This window comes from Lactuca sativa, chromosome 5, assembly GCF_002870075.4.
Source record: "Lactuca sativa cultivar Salinas chromosome 5, Lsat_Salinas_v11, whole genome shotgun sequence".
Classification (NCBI taxonomy): domain Eukaryota; kingdom Viridiplantae; phylum Streptophyta; class Magnoliopsida; order Asterales; family Asteraceae; genus Lactuca; species Lactuca sativa.
In genome coordinates, this window is record NC_056627.2 from 156,719,080 (window position 1) to 156,735,700 (window position 16,621).

Sequence of the window (16,621 nt, forward strand, 5' to 3'; positions counted from 1 at the left end):
CTCTAAATTCCAAAACCAAACTTTTAATGGGTGTTCATGGACCAAGGGAACCTTAAACTCGACTAAAGCTAGAACTTTATGCTTGTATAATCCAAAGAGGGTCAAGATCTGAAGTTACAACTTCAGATCTAGCCCATAGATTACCATACCAACTTGATACCCTTTTTAAAACCCTAAAACTCATTCAAATATGAGGTCTAAACTGAAATAACTGAGGTTAGTGGTTAAATACCTTCCCAAGAGATGTCCATAGAAGTAGAATTCGAATCTCCTCCCAGCTCCTTGCCTTAATCATTTGTTTCCCCAAACGCCTACTCCAAAATTCTTCTGTCAAAGCTTCAACACACAATGGGCGCGCACACACACACGAGTTAGAGATGCAAAGGGGGCTGCAAAGGGACTGAAAGTGGCTTGAGCTTCTTTAAATAGGGGTGAAAACCCCGAGAATTAGGGTTGCACTTTCCAGCTCCTACTCGTCGAGTCCCACAAAGGACTCGCCGAGTAGATCACTTAATTCGCGATCCAACCCGCTGCTACTCGACAAGTAGGGTGACCAAATCGTGGAGTAGGGCCGAAACCCAAAATATTTTATTTAAAGTTTTACCTAAGAGTCGGGGCGTTACACATACGAGTGCACTCGACGAGTCTGGTCAAAGTTTAACCGTTGACTTTTGTTGACTTTTAGGGTTGGGTTAACAATTGGACTTGTGGACCATTTGAAGGGTAAAATGGTCTTTTAGCCTTCTTAGATGACATGGAAGATACTAGCCTGGCCTGGAGAGCCGTTATTGATCTGGGATAATTGTTTATGTCTTTAGGCAACTAGATCAGTGTATACACGTGCGTGATTATTCGAGACATCTGACGTGAGTCTTCTCACTATAGTTTACCTTGAGTGGTAATAGAGTCATGTGATACTGTATCTTGTATGCTATTTATGTTATGTGTTGCACCGCATTATTTCTATGTGATTTATGTTGTGTGTATATCAAAGTCTACAGAGTTAGTACCGGAAGGTCCACAGAGTTAGGACCAGAGGGTCCACAGAATTAGGGCCAGAGGGCCCACAGAATTATAGCCTCGAGTGGATATTATGTGTTATATGTGGTATTTTGGGGAACGCACTAAGCATTTATGCTTACTGTGTTTTGTGTTATGTGTTTCAGGTACCAGTGAGGATCGCAGGAAGGCACCGGCATGATCAATACACACATGAGGAGATTTTATACATTATGATATTGGGATGTATTTATGGATTGATATGTGAAACTATGAGAATTTATAATATTGATGAATGAAAATATGTTTTAAAAATGTGAAAAATTGTTTTGAAATTTATGGTGTTACAACACGATTCAAGTCCAGTTTAACTCGAATCCAAGTCCTGAACCATACCCGAAAAAGATATCGCATGTTTATGTGGAATTCTAAATAATAAGTCGCAATCCTGAAGAAACATAAAACAACAGAACACACCCTAGACAAGAATTTTACTCATAAAATACATCCTGATAAATTACATTTCTTACCCTGATAATAAATATTTCTTATAATGTTAATCTTGACAAAAAAAAATCCTTTAAAATTTCTAACAAGCCCCCCCCCCCCCCCCTCTCTTAAGATTAACATTGAGGGTTGATAACAAAACTTCAATTGACTTTATATGGATCAAACAAACCCAATATACAACACCAAAACTCATGTTGTTTGGCTGGTAAAGAGTTTGTGAAAATATCAACTCTTTGATTCTTAAAAGCAATCTTTACAATTTTTAAAATCCCTTTGGAAACTCTATCTCTAACAAAATGCACATCAACCTCAAAGTGTTTATCTTTTCATGAAAGACATGATTAAGAGCCAATTTAATAGTTGAATCGTTATCACAAAACCTTTTTTACTAGGAAACAATTTTTTAACTCCTAAATGAAAATATAACTTCAAAATCCACATTATCTCACATATAACAGAGGTTAAATCTCTATATTGTAATTCAGTTGAGGCCTTTGAAACAACATATTGTTTTTCACTTTTCCAAGAAACTATAGACTCACCAAAAGAAATGCAAAACCAGACCTTCTGGAAGAAACACATTTGGCCTGGTCTGCATCAACATAAGCAAATAAACATATAGTCTCACTCTTAACAATATTAGTTCATTTACCAGGATTCTGTTTTTCAAGTACCTTAACACTTGAAAAGCAACATTTAAATGCGATTTTCGTGGAGAATGCATAAATTGACTAAGAGTTTGAACAGTAAAAGAAATATTTGGCCTGGTAATAGTAAGATATATTAACTTCCCGATAAGCTTTTGATATTTAATAATATTATCCAACGAATAATCTTTTTCATCAAAGCCTTTCTCACTAATAATAACATTCAGATCAAGAGGTGTATTAACTGGTTTACAACCAAGTTTTCCAAACTCATAAAGCAACTCAAGACAATATTTTCGTTGAGTTAAACAAACTCCACCAACTTTATTAATAACTTCAATTCCTAAGAAAAACTTTATTTTTCCCAAATCCTTAATCAAAAATTTAGATTTTAAAAACTCTTTTACTTTATTAATCTCAATTTCAAAATTACTAGTAAGAACTATATCATCTAAATACACAAGAAGAACAACAACAGTGTTATTTCTATTTATTACAAACAATGAATAATCATTCATACTTTGCACAAAACCAAACTCAAATAAAGATGAACATAACTTTTCGTTCCATTTTCTAGGTGCATGTTTCAAACCATAAAAAGATTTTAACAATTTACAAACTCGAGTATCACCAGGTGTATGATATCCTTGAGGAAGAGTCATGTAAACCTATTCATTAAGATTACCATAAAGAAATGCATTATTTACATCAAGTTGATATAAATTCCAAGAATTATTAATAGCAAGAGAAATAACAACTCTAACAATAACCATTTTTGCTACAGGTGAAAATGTTTCCTCATAATCTATACCCTCTTTTTGATTATAGCATTTGGCTAAAAGTCTACCCTTGTAACTTTCAACCTCCCCATTAGATTTATATTAAATTTTATAGACTCATTTACAGCCAATGGGTTTTCTAGTCGGGGGTAAATTTGTAATTTCTCAAGTTCTATTTCGACATAAAGCTTCAATTTCCTCATTCATAGTAGTTAAGTAATTTTGGTCAGATGAAGTTTCCAAACAATTACGAGGTTCAATAGTTTTGTTTAGATTAGAAACAAATATTTAAAGCATTTAAATTTTCAAAATTCAAAGTTCTTTCAGATCCATATTTATGCTTTCCTTCTATCATAGAGTCATCAAATCTAAAAGGCATCATGGACTCTCTCCTAGACCATCTAACATACTCTCTACCAGATGTCTTAGAATTTATTTGACTACTATCCTCAGAATAACTGGACTCACCTGGACCAACCTCCTGAGACTGAGTCACTTGCACCAAGCCACCTTGGCTGCTAACACTAGAAGGCTCAAAAGGAAAAGAAGCACTAGTTTTGTCAGTTTGGTGGCGGCTCATCACAGGTGAACCACATTCAGGAATTTAATCCATAAAGGAAGAATTCAGAATATCATCATAGGAACTAGAGTGTATGGGACTGGTTTTAACAGATTCATCAAAAAATGAAGATAACAAAGCATCATCATTTAAATTCTTTTTCATTTAGAAATGAAAAACAAATTCATAAAATTTTACAACCCTAGAAAAGAAAACATAAGAATTATCAATACTGTATAACTTGTAACCTTTTTCACATTTGAATATCCAATAAGAACACACTTCTCAAGCCTTTCAACAAACTTATCAGACAAATTTAATATTACAGCAAAGCACAAGCAACCAAACACCACTAAATTTTCAAACTTAGGTAAGCAATTATAAATCATTTCAAAGGGAGATTTTCCTTTTAAAACAAGAGTAGGAAGTCTATTTATTAAAAAATAGTTGTCAGAAGAGCTTCACCCCAAAACTTCAAAAGCAAACCAGACTGTAATAGAATAGATCTTGCAACATTTAGTAAATGTTTATGTTTTCTCTCAATAACTCCATTTTGTTGTGGAGTATAAGTGCATGAAGTTTGCTGAGTAACAGAATGTTTATCAAAAAATTCTTTAAACTAAAAATTTACAAATTCTGAATAATTATTAGTCCCAACAGTCTTGGTATTTATATTAAAATGATTCTTTATAAAAATATAAAACACATTAAACCAATAAAAAATGACAGTTTTAGATTTTAACAAATATACCTATACACCGCTGGTGAAGTCATCCAAAATAGTAAAAAAAATATCTAAAGCCATCCATAGTAGCAACTCCATAAGGACCCCATACATCTAGGTGAACTAAGTCTCCTAAAGAAACACTCATATGTTCACTCAAATGAAAAGAATTTCTAGACTACTTACCTTTATGACACACATCACAAGGTGGAAGGGGTTAAAACCCAAAGGAAAGTACATCTTTAAGAACATTCAAAGACTAAACTACAGGATGTTCCAGTCTATTATGCCAAGTAAACTTTGAGACACAAAAAATGATTTTATTTAGAGAAGATGTACTACCTGAAGCATGTGATCCTTCAAGATAGTACAACCCTCCAGATTCATTACCAGTCCCCACGGTCACCTTGGACTATGAATCCTGAACAACACAATTAAACTCATCAAAGACAACTTGACATTTATTATCCTTACACGGATTATGGACAAAAATCAAATTCACATTAAAGTCAAGAATTATGAACACACCAAATAAGTTTACTGATTCTGACAAACTCATATTACCAATTTTATTAATTTTTGCAGAAGAACCATTTAGGTGATTAACTCTAAGATCAAGTTTTGAAACATTAGCTATATTATGAAAATGAGATTCATTTTTTTTCATGTGATGGTTTACCCTTGAATCAATAACCCATTTTTACTATATATAGATTAGTAACAACAAATACCTACCATATTTGCTGAAACCTCATTTGTACCCTACTTCACATTAATAAGGGTCAAAAAGTTTGAATATTGCTCACTTGTAATAAAAAAAAGGTGTCAGAACCATTGTTAGTTTTCAAAAGTTTCAGCAGAATCATATGTAACCAAAGTATTACTAGAAATAGATATACTATCATTTTGATTTTCATTTCTAAACTTAAAGTCCTTGGGATACCCAATGAGCTTATAACACCTCTCAATGGTATGTGCCTTCAAACCATAGTGTTTACATTGTAAATTTGAATTACCACGAAACTTGTTCTTTTTCTAATCATTAAAGGCTTGAGGTTTTGTGGAACTTTCACCATAAGAACCACCCTTTTGACGAGATTCCTCAGGGGAAACTATAGAACAAGCAATTTTAACCGAAGGAAGTGGTTCAATAAGAAATATATGACTTTTAACTTGACTGAATGTATCATCCAGGCCAGATAAAAACTGCATCAGTCTCCTTAAATTTGAATGGTTACTAAACTGAGTTAAGGCTTCACATATACATTCAGCCAGGTTAACAAAACCATCATACTCTTTCCACAAAGCATCAAGTTTACCATAATATTCAAAAACAGTTTAACCACTTTGAGTTAGAGAATTAATCTTTTAGTGAATATTAAAAACAATTGAACGATCACTCTTTTGGTAAGCTTCATTCAATTTAGACCAAATATCATAAGCAATTTCAGCACAAGCATGATTAGCATAAAATCCAAGAATACACAACAACATTGACATGTTCCCATTTATGAATTTTAGTTTCATCTGTAGTTTGTTTAGGAAAAGTTTTATCAACAAAGCCTAACATATTTCTAATGGGATTTAGGTAAACAAAAAAAAAACATTCAGTTTGCATGCAACCTGAATTGGATCTATGTTTTCTCTATTGAACCTATAACTAAGAAAATAAAAAAAAACCTACAAATCCTAGGGTATTTTCAAAATCAGATAGAGAGGTTTTAGAATTACATACCTTTCTTGTAGGTATTTCATCCCGAAACGAGATGCCCGAAAATAACATTCAAGTTTGTGAGATATTTGATATACGGAGGATTAACTTTATGGGACCGTTCCTAATTTCCAAAGGAAATAAATATATATTGGTGGTGGTATATTATGTATCTAAATGGGCGGAAGCATAAGCATTACCTTCTAATGATGCTTGTGTGGTGGTGCGCTTCCTTAAGAAGTTGTTTTCAAGATTTGGTGTTCCTAAGGCTATAATTAGTGATCGGGGAGCCCACTTTGCAAATGATCAACTGTCTAATTTGTTACAAAAATATGGTGTACACCATATATTTTCAACATAATACCATCCACAAACAAGTGGGTAAACTGAAGTTACAAACCAGGCATTGAAGCAAATATTGGAGCGATCGGTTGGAAGTAATAGAAAACAGTGGTCAGACAAGCTTGATGACGCACTTTGGGCATTTACAACAACTTTTAAAACACCTATTGGTACTACACCATATAGTTTGGCTTATGGAAATAATTGCCACTTGTCGGTTGAATTTGAGCATAAAGCATTTTGGACTTTGAAGCTATGTAATTTTGAACTAACCAAACTTCATGCTAACCGATTGATGCAAATGAATGCCCTTGAGGAACTTAGAAACGAAGCATACATTAGATGTTTAATATATAAAGACAAGACTAAGAAATGGCATGATGTAAGGTTAAAGGGTAATAAGGAGTTTGAAGAAGGGAAAAAAGTTCTTTTGTACAATTCAAGACGAAAGCTCTTTTCGGGAAAATTGCACACTCATTGGTCTGACCCTTTTACAATCAAGCATGTCTATCCATACGGGGTGATTGAGCTATGAAGCAATGATGGGTCGAGCATTAAAGTCAATGGGTATAGGGTCAAGAAATATGAAAAGGGAATGCTAAAGGATGAAGGACTAGAACAATGATTGGACTTGGAGAAAGCCGCTACAACGTAGAGCGGGAAGGAGTCCAGCTAAAGACTCCTAAAAAGAAGTGCTTACGGGAGGCAGCCTGCTATTTGAATTTGCTTTCTTTTTACCTTTTCCTTTTTGTTTTCTTTTTGTTTTATTTTTCTTTGGTGTGTTATTTGGATTTACACTCTACATCTTCATTTTAGCTTAAAATGATTGCTTGAGGACAAGCAAAGCTTAAGTGTGGGGTGTGGTGGAATAAATTTAAGTAAAACAAAAAATTTCATACAGAGTAAACGACTCGACGAGTCAATTACACAGAATCAACGAGTCCAGTTGAAAATTCACGGTTTTTTTTGCGAAATTGCGACCCTACTCGGTGAGGCAGTTTGCCTACTTGACGAGTCGGTTTTATAACTGGAAAAAATATAATTTCAAACTCTGTAAATTAGGGTTTTTACCCTAATAGGTAAAGTTTGTTCATTCCATCAGCCACCACAGCCCACTCGACGAGCAATTTTCTCTCAAGCAACCATCTTCCAATATCGTGCTTTCTTCCAATTTCTTGCCAAAAGGTTAGTACTTTCACCCATAATTATGTTAAAGTTTTGATCTTTAGTAGTGTAATGGTCCTAATTTGTTAGAATCCCGATTTTTGTACTTGACATTAATTTTAGGGTTTTGATTTTTATCAATTTAGAGTGTTATAGTTGAATTTTTTGTGAATTAACACTTGGTATACAACCCTAGACAAACGCCTAACACGAATTTTGAATATACATGGCTGATTTGTTCAGAATCAGGTCCGATTTTCACAGAAGTTCATCTGACATGGACCCGACGAGTCCATGCTGCAACTATCTAGATTCTTAATTTTTAATGTTTCTGTTGTCTTGTGGTTTTGTTTTGTGTTGAGTTTTGCAGAAAATGTTCAGAGTAGGACAAATATCAAGGGGAAACTGATGGGAATTCCCTTGGTTTAATTTTCCACAAATCGGTTCAAAGCTAACTTTGGTTAGGTGGAAGAAGAAGCTCAAGACACTCAATGGAACGGATATTTACGTGCCAAATGAACTGAACTGGGAATGTGTCACACCCCAAAACCAAGAACGGCGGAAATGTTCTGGGGCGGAGGACGTCATGTAAAGTATCACAACATAGTAAATGTAAATAAGCAAACAACATCATCCATTGCATTAAATATATAATTTTAATACAAGCGTGTTCTGTACAGTTTTAGACACCAAAAATATAATGTAAATCAAAATAATGAGATGAGTCTTGGATGCGCTCCATCTTCTCAAAAGCTGGCCTCGATACCTGTCTACTGATGACCTAAGAATACAAGTTATTTTGAAAGAGTTTATCAGCATAAAGCTGGTGAGTTCATAAGTATTTTAGTGTCGGTGTTTGTTATCAAAAACGTTTGAACCTGTCTCAAGTATAAGTTGTAAAATGTAAGCAATTGTTTGTAAAAGTTTGAATTTCTCAGAAAAAACCTATATTTTCTATTAAAGTAGCCTTCTACCAAGGCTTAACTGTTTTATATGCTCGTTTGTTGTAAAAGTGTGTAATTTCCCAAGTGTAACTATCATTTAACAAAATATAGTTTGTATATTAATGTTTAAGTGAAATAATCACTAAAAATATCTAATGGATAAATCATTGAAGTACTGTAGTTTTGTATTATAGGAACTACTGTTGTACTAACTACCTTAAACCGGATTTATATTAAGGTACAATGTGATAAATTGCACCATACTATCGACTGGTAACAACGACATACGAATGGTCGTAATAACGGAATGACGTTTGGCACCCGCAGACCTGCAGGTTCGACTGTAGCTAGCAGCAAGGTGTAGGATAGTCAATCCAGTATAGATCTATACGCAAACTCATGCTCTCCCTCCAAGAGAATTCTGGCTACAACTCGGGCCATGACAATTAAGGCATGCTCCGATACAGTGGATCACAATTGTTAACGTATTCTTGTATATGTAGTGTAATGTTTCTCGTTCTAGTATAGCTGTATATGTTCTCCTCCTAGTATAGTTGTATATGTTCTCTTTCTAGTATAGTTGTATATGTTCTCGTAGTAATGTAATGTATATGTTCTCATAGTAATGTAATGTATAGACTCATGAATGAACTGACTCATTGATCTAGAAGTTGTAGTAGTATGATCATGTGTTACCCCGATGGTAACTTACTAATGATGTGTCTAGTACGCATGAATATGGAAGTACTTTTATGTCTCTCTCTCTCTCTCTCTCTATATATATATATATATATATATATATATATATATATATATATATATATATATATATATTTGGTATATAACTAATATTGAAACGACCTTCGGACGGTTACCCGAAATCCCACTAGACCACATCCAAATCAAGAAAAAGGAAATACGGCGGATGACCTTCCTAAGCCCTTTAAACATTACTTATATATCTATACATATATGGGCATGCAATTTATAAGAAGTAAAACAAAGTTTAATAAAAGCATTTGATAAGTAAAAGAGTTTGTAAAATATTTTGAAGTAAAACAGTTTGATAAACAGTTTGAACAGTGATAAAATGGAAGTACTTTAACTTGTATTCCCCCCCATAAAGTATTTAAAACATTTAAAAGCATTTAAAAGGTTAATTAAAGGGGTATGAACTCACTTGTGGTGAGTGGTTTGGATTGTAGTGTCGGATACCGTGCTAGGTGGCAAACAGAGACTTGTTCACACGCACGAGCCTAGTTATCATATAATGAGTACATATGTAACTAATTAGCCAAATAATAACTTAATGAAATAAGTTGGGACACTCAGGAACATGTAAACACTTTGTATAAGTGTTAAAGGTCCTAAGGGTTGCTTCTAGGTTGTTACGGGACAAGGCTAAAGGGGTTTAATGTACTAAATGACCTTGAATAAGAGTTTAGTACCCAATAAACCCCAAACAAGGATTTTACAATCGTAAACCCTTGAGTTTACGGCCGTGAACTCCAATCTTGGTGGTTTCGGGTGTTTTAAGGTGCTAAATGATTTCTAGAATAAGCCTAGCTTGGTGGTTTAATCCTTTGGGTAGTTTAGGGCATAGATAATACTCCTTTGAGGAGTTTACGGCCAAAAGACCATATCCCTTAGAGTTTACAGTCGTAAACTCTCATGGGATGGATGTTTTAATTCTTTTAAGTCTCTTGCACAAGTAGGATAATTTCTAGGCTTTTGTTTAGGGGTAAGGGGGACTCTAGGCACACTTTGGTGCCCTTACTTTGTGTTTACGGCCCAAGAGCATATCCTTGGCCATAAAATCCCTTTAAGGGGTGTTCTTGATGTTTAAAATTCCATAAATTAGCTAGGATTAAATGGGGTTTAATGTCTTAAGCCTTAGGAGTAATTAGGACACATTTTTGGCCCTTGAATTTGGTGTTTACGGTCCAAGAAACTCTTGGGCCGTAAACTCCTAAAGCTATGTGTTATTGGTTGATTTCTAGCCTCAAATGATCATACATAACATCCTGAACTAGTTACCTAACAAGGAAATGGGACTAGATGGCCTTTAAGCTCCATTTTGGAGTTTACTCCCCAAGAACGTTCTTGGGCGGTAAACTCCCGGATCTCACATTTTTTGACATACAATCTATGTTATTAAGCATAAAACAAGCATTATAACATGACTAGAGAAGTGTACTCATGATTTGGGACGAAAACCCGAAGATCCGTGAGAGAGAAAATGACTTTTCTCTAGTTGGACATGTGAATAATGAATGATTTTAGTTCAGAAATCTATTTATAGTCCTGAAATATTTTGGCAGAAAATATTTTTATTCCGGAATTGGACTATATCATTATGAAGTTTTGAAATGCTAAAGTTTCATAAACCCAGGAGCATCCACTCTCCTGATATCTCTTTAAACGTAAACCCTAATGTACACAAACTTATTCGGAAAAGTCTGAAATTCATTGAAACTGGACTAGCTTGTATTGAATAGATACTGTTTGTACAAAATGGAAATTTCGAGTTGTCACATCATCCCCCTGTTAGAAGGAATTTCATCCCGAAATTAGAATTTAAGCAAATAAGAAGTTACAAACAGTTAAGCGAAAAGGTGAGGCTATTTCAGTTTCATCTGATCCTCGCGTTCCCAAGTGAATTCCGGTCCTCGCTTGGCGTTCCAGTGAACCTTCACGATAGGGATACGGCTTTGCTTCGTCTGCTTGACCTCACGGTCCATGATTTCTACCGGTTCTTCCACGAAGTTGTGGCTCTCGTTGATCTCGATCTCGTCGAGTGGGATTACAAGAGTCTCGTCGGACAGACACTTTTTCAAGTTAGATACGTGGAATGTAGAATGTACGTTACGAAGTGCGTCGGGTAGGTCGAGTTTGTAAGCTACGGGGCCGACTCTTGCAAGAATCTAGAAAGGCCCTATGTACCTCGGATTAAGCTTCCCACGCTTGCCGAAGCGTATCAAGCCTTTCCAGGGTGAGACTTTGAGAAGGACTCGGTCTCCCACCTGAAATTCCAAGGGTTTTCTTCGTTTATCAGCGTAGCACTTCTGTCGGTCTCTAGAGGCTTTCAATCGTTCACGAATCTGAACGATTTTCTCTGTTGTTTCCCGAATGATCTCTGGACCGGTGAGAGTACTATCGGAAGCTTGCCCCCTGGCTAGTTGGGTATCACCCACCTCAGCCCAGCACAGAGGAGATCTGCACTTTCGGCCGTAGAGAGCTTCAAATGGAGCAGCCTTGATGCTCGTGTGGTAACTGTTATTATAGGAAAACTCGAAAAGGGGTAAATAAGTATCCCGTGCCTTCCCAAAGTCAATCACACAGGCTCGCAACATATCTTCCAGTGTTTGGATGGTCCTCTCACTCTGTCCGTCGGTCTGTGGATGGTAGGTTGTGCTCATGTCCAGCCTTGTTCCTAAGGAATGTTGTAGTGATTCGTAGAATCTTGAGGTGAACCTACTATCTCTATCGGAGATAATGGACATAGGTACACCATGTAGTCGTACGATTTCCCTAATGTATGTTCTCGTAAGTTTCTCCATCTTGTCGGTTTCTTTGATAGGCAGGAAGTGTGCAGACTTGGTCAATCTATCGACGATGACCCATATGGTATCAAGTCCACCCGTTGTCTTGGGAAACTTGGTTATGAAATCCATAGTGATCCGCTCCCACTTCCATTCTGGAATCTCTGGTTGTTGCAGTAAACCAGAGGGCTTCTGGTACTCGACCTTAACCTTTGCGCAAGTAAGGCATTTACTTACGAAGGTAGCAATCTCTGCTTTCATATTTGGCCACCAGTATAGCTTTTTAAGATCCAGATACATCTTATCTGAACCTGGGTGGACGAAATACCGAGTGTTGTGCGCCTCGGTCATGACCAAGTCTCGGAAACCACCGTGTTTTGGTGTCCAGATCCGGTTCATGAAATATAAGGCTCCGTCACCCTTGGCTTCTAAATTCTTGTCCATTCCTCTAAGGGATTCACTTGTCACATTTTCAGGTTTCATGGATTCAAGTTGAGCTACCTGAATTTGCTTAGACAAGTGTGAATGGATGGTTATTGACAATGACTTGAATTTGCGACCAGAATATTCCTTCCGACTTAGGGCGTCTGCTACTACGTTGGCTTAACCCGGATGATAACGAATATCGCATTCATAGTCACTGAGTAGCTCGACCCACCGTCGTTGTCTCATGTTAAGCTCCTTCTGATCGAAAATGTGTTGTAAACTCTTGTGGTCGGTAAGGATAGTGCTTTTCGTTCCGTACAAGTAATGTCTCCAGATCTTCAGAGCAAACACCACTGCTCCTAGTTCAAGATCGTGGGTCGTGTAGTTAACTTCGTGTGTCTTCAATTGTCTGGAGGTGTAGGCGATGACCTTACCTCGCTGCATCAGAACACACCCGAGCCCTTGATTTGATGCATCGCAATAGACTACGAAATATTCTATACCTTCGGGAAGGGATAGTATTGGCGTGGTGCACAAGGCTCGCTTGAGCGTTTTGAAATGCTCTTTCTTGTTTCCCTTCCCAGTCAAAGGCCACGCCTTTCTGGGTCAGGGTTGTAAGAGGTTTCGCTATTCGGGAGAAGTTCTGTATGAACCTGCGGTAGTAGCCAGCGAGACCTAGAAATTGACGAATTTCTGTAGGCGTCTTCGGTGCTGACCAGTTCTCAATGGCTTTAATTTTGGATGGGTCCACGTGGACTCCCTCTTCGCTTACCACGTGTCCTAAGAATTCGACTCTTCGGATCCAAAATTCACATTTCGAGAACTTCGCATAAAGTTTCTCCTTTCGTAATGTCCCTAGAACTTGTCGCAGGTGATCGCCATGCTCTTCCTTACTTCGGAAGTAGATCAGGATGTCGTCAATGAAAACGATGACGAACTGATCCAAGTAAGGTCGGCATACCCTATTCATCAGATCCATGAAAACTACAGGCGCATTGGTCAATCCGAATGGCATCACCACGAACTCGTAATGTTCGTAACGAGTTCGGAAGGCTGTCTTCGGCACATCCTCCTCTAGTACTCGTAACTGGTGATATCCGGATCTTAGATCAATTTTGGAAAAATAGTTTGCCCCTTGCAGTTGGTCAAATAGATCGTCTATGCGAGGCAGAGGGTAACGATTTTTGACCGTCAATTTGTTGAGTTCTCTGTAGTCGATACACATACGAAATGTTCCGTCTTTCTTCTTAACAAACAAGACCGGTGCTCCCCAAGGTGAGAAACTTGGTCTTATAAAGCCCTTGCTGAGCAGTTCGTTAAGTTGACCAGAGAGTTCCTGCATCTTAGCTGGTGCTAAACAGCAGGGCGACTTGGCTACTGGGGTAGCTCCTGGGACTAAATCGATTCTGAACTCGACCTGTCGTTGTGGAGGTAATCCAGGTAGCTCTTCTGGGAAAATGTCAGGGAAGTCGCTCACTACTGGAATGTTCTTTAGTTCTTTCGTTTCGAGGCTCGTGTCGACGACGTGAGCAAGGAATGCATGGTATTCTTTACGCAGATACTTCTATGCTTGAATACTTTATATAATACGAAGACTCGCACCAGGTTTGTCACCGTAGAAAATAAGAGTTTCGTTAGACGGGAGGTTTAGACGGACTGCTTTCTCGTAGCACATGATGTTGGCACGATGAAGACTTAACCAAACCATGCCAATGATAACGTCGAAGCTTTTTATTGAGACCGGCATGAGGTCGATTGGGAATGAATGGTTATCTAGAGTTAGGGTACAACCTAAGTATATGCTATTCGTACTTTCAGTTTTCCCATTAGCCATTTCTACTGTGAATTGTTCCTTAAGTGTGTGTGGTTGTTGTTTAAGCATGCGAGCAAATTTATGGTTTACGAAGCTTCGCTTCGCTCCACTATCGAACAGAATGCATGCATAGGAGTTATCGAGGAGGAACATACCAGTCAACACTGTCGGGTCAGCAACTGCTTCCCCGTGGCCTATAGCTAGTACCCGCCCTGCTCCTCCAGCATTCTTCGCTTTGGGGCAGTCCCTTTTAAAGTGGCCTGCTTCGCCACATCCATAGCAGGTTGGGCTCGCGCCAGAGCCAGGTTCTTGGGTGATCGGTTGTGCCAGGAACTTACAGAAACGGACAGTGTGTCCTTTCCCATTGCAGTTAGAGCACTGCATTTCACGGCAGGGGCCGTTGTGGTGGAAGTTGCATTTGTTGCACTTACGCAAACTTCCAGCATACTGTTTCCCCGGAGCAGTAGCAGCAGCAGGGGTTACCGCGGCATGCACTGCCACAATTTGCTGCTTTTTGGCAGCTCGCTACTTCTTCTTGTCTTCCTAGAACTTCCGCTTGGTGTCAGCGGGTTTGAAGGGTTCTGGGATGGCTAGGGTGGTTGTGGTTGCAGGGGTTTTGACTCCATGGTCAATGAGTCGCTGTGCCAGTCTCTTGGCACTGTCGGAGGTAGCGGGGTTTGATGCTAGGACATTCCCCTGATACGGAGGCACTAACCCCCATATGTACCTTTCGATCTTTTTCCCTTCAGTGGGAACCATATTGGGGCAGAGAGCCACCAGTTCGCTGAATCGGGCAGTATAAGCGACCACGTTAGTGCCCTTCATAGTCAGGTTCCAAAGTTCCTGCTCCAATTTCTGGACTTCGCCCCTCGGGCAGTATTCCTCCATCATGAGGTCTTTCATCGTTTCCCAGCCCATGTCGTTGGCTACGACGAGGGTTAGAGCTTTAACGTGGTTGTTCCACCACGTCAGGGCCTTTCCCTCAAAGGTGCATGCGGCATATTTGACTTTGCTCGCAGCAGGGCAAGAACAGATTTCGAAGACTGATTTAGTCTTCTCGAACCATTGAGAGAGGGCAATGACTCCGCCGGTGCCATGGAAAGGCTTCGGCTTGCAATTGGTGAAATCCTTGTAGGAGAACTCTCTCGAGCGCACAGGGATTTCAACCGAGATTGATTCAACAGGGGTTCCACCTCTGCTGGCATCAGATGAGTGATACTGAGCCATGGCAGTTGCCACTGCTGCAGCTACGGCAGCATTCAGGGCTGCAGTATCGATGACCGGAGGCGGAGGAGGTGGTGGAGGTGTAGGGTTATTCCTGGGAGATTTGCGAGGAGGCATCTTTCAGCTATAAGTTTATAAAGATAAGAAAAATGGTAAGAATCAATTTGTAAGCAACGTGAAAGTGACACATGGACTAACTAACCATAGCCTAACAGTTGAATGAGTGTTTGACATCACAACAAGGAATATTAGTAGGAAAACACAAGTGTATAGATTTTTCCTACAGATTAGATAGATGTCAATAATACTGGTATTACTGATGTAATAAGTTCAGGGAAAATCGACCTAACAGTAGGTCTTACATCATACCATACAGATAAGTTTGACAGTTCTTAGATTCCTAATTAAAGTACTGAAAGTTAGGAATATTTTACAGCCAAATGCTGCTTAGAGCAAAGATGCTAAAGGATATTTCTTAACCAAAAGACAGAGATGTACTAGATATCATCTAACGGCGATGGGAATTCCTCGGGCGAGCCCTGAGGTCTGACACTTGACGAAACACCTCTTGAAGGTTTCGCTCCTGAGCCCTCTGGCGGGCTCGAAGTTCCAAGACTTCAGCTCGGGAGGCAGCCAGCTGTTGCTGCAGGGTTTCATTGGTTCTCCGGGTCCGTTCCATGTCTTCTTCAAGACGGCGGATGCGGACTGCGTTGACACCAGAGTTGGCATCAATCTACATGACCCGGTCGATTGCTGCTCGACCTTGCTCAACATTATGAGCTATTCTGCGGATAATGACAGGCAGAGCTCGGTCAGCAGAACCACCTTCACTGACGTTGTAAAAGCTTCGGTCCCCAAAGTATGGTAAGGGTTGACCCTGTTCAGCACTCCAGCGATTCAAGTTGGTTGCCCACAAGGGAGTAGGACCTGGAAAAGCTGGTCGGGGGTTGTTGTTCGGGGCTTGACCTACTAGCGGTAGGTTGTTGACTTCAGGCTTCGAGTCAGATCCATCAGAAAAGCCTTCTGCGAGGTGATCATCCAAAGGGATTGGATGCTCATCTTCGGGCTCTTCTTCGATCCACCCGGCATTGCCTTCATTTGAAAAGTACGGGTCGTCGTGATGGAATCCAGCCATTTAAATCTACGCGAGAAGAGAGGTATAAGAATATAGTATACATGTAACTAGTAGCACAAAATACACCTATAGTATTTTAAGTTTAAGTTCTACTGATCTTCT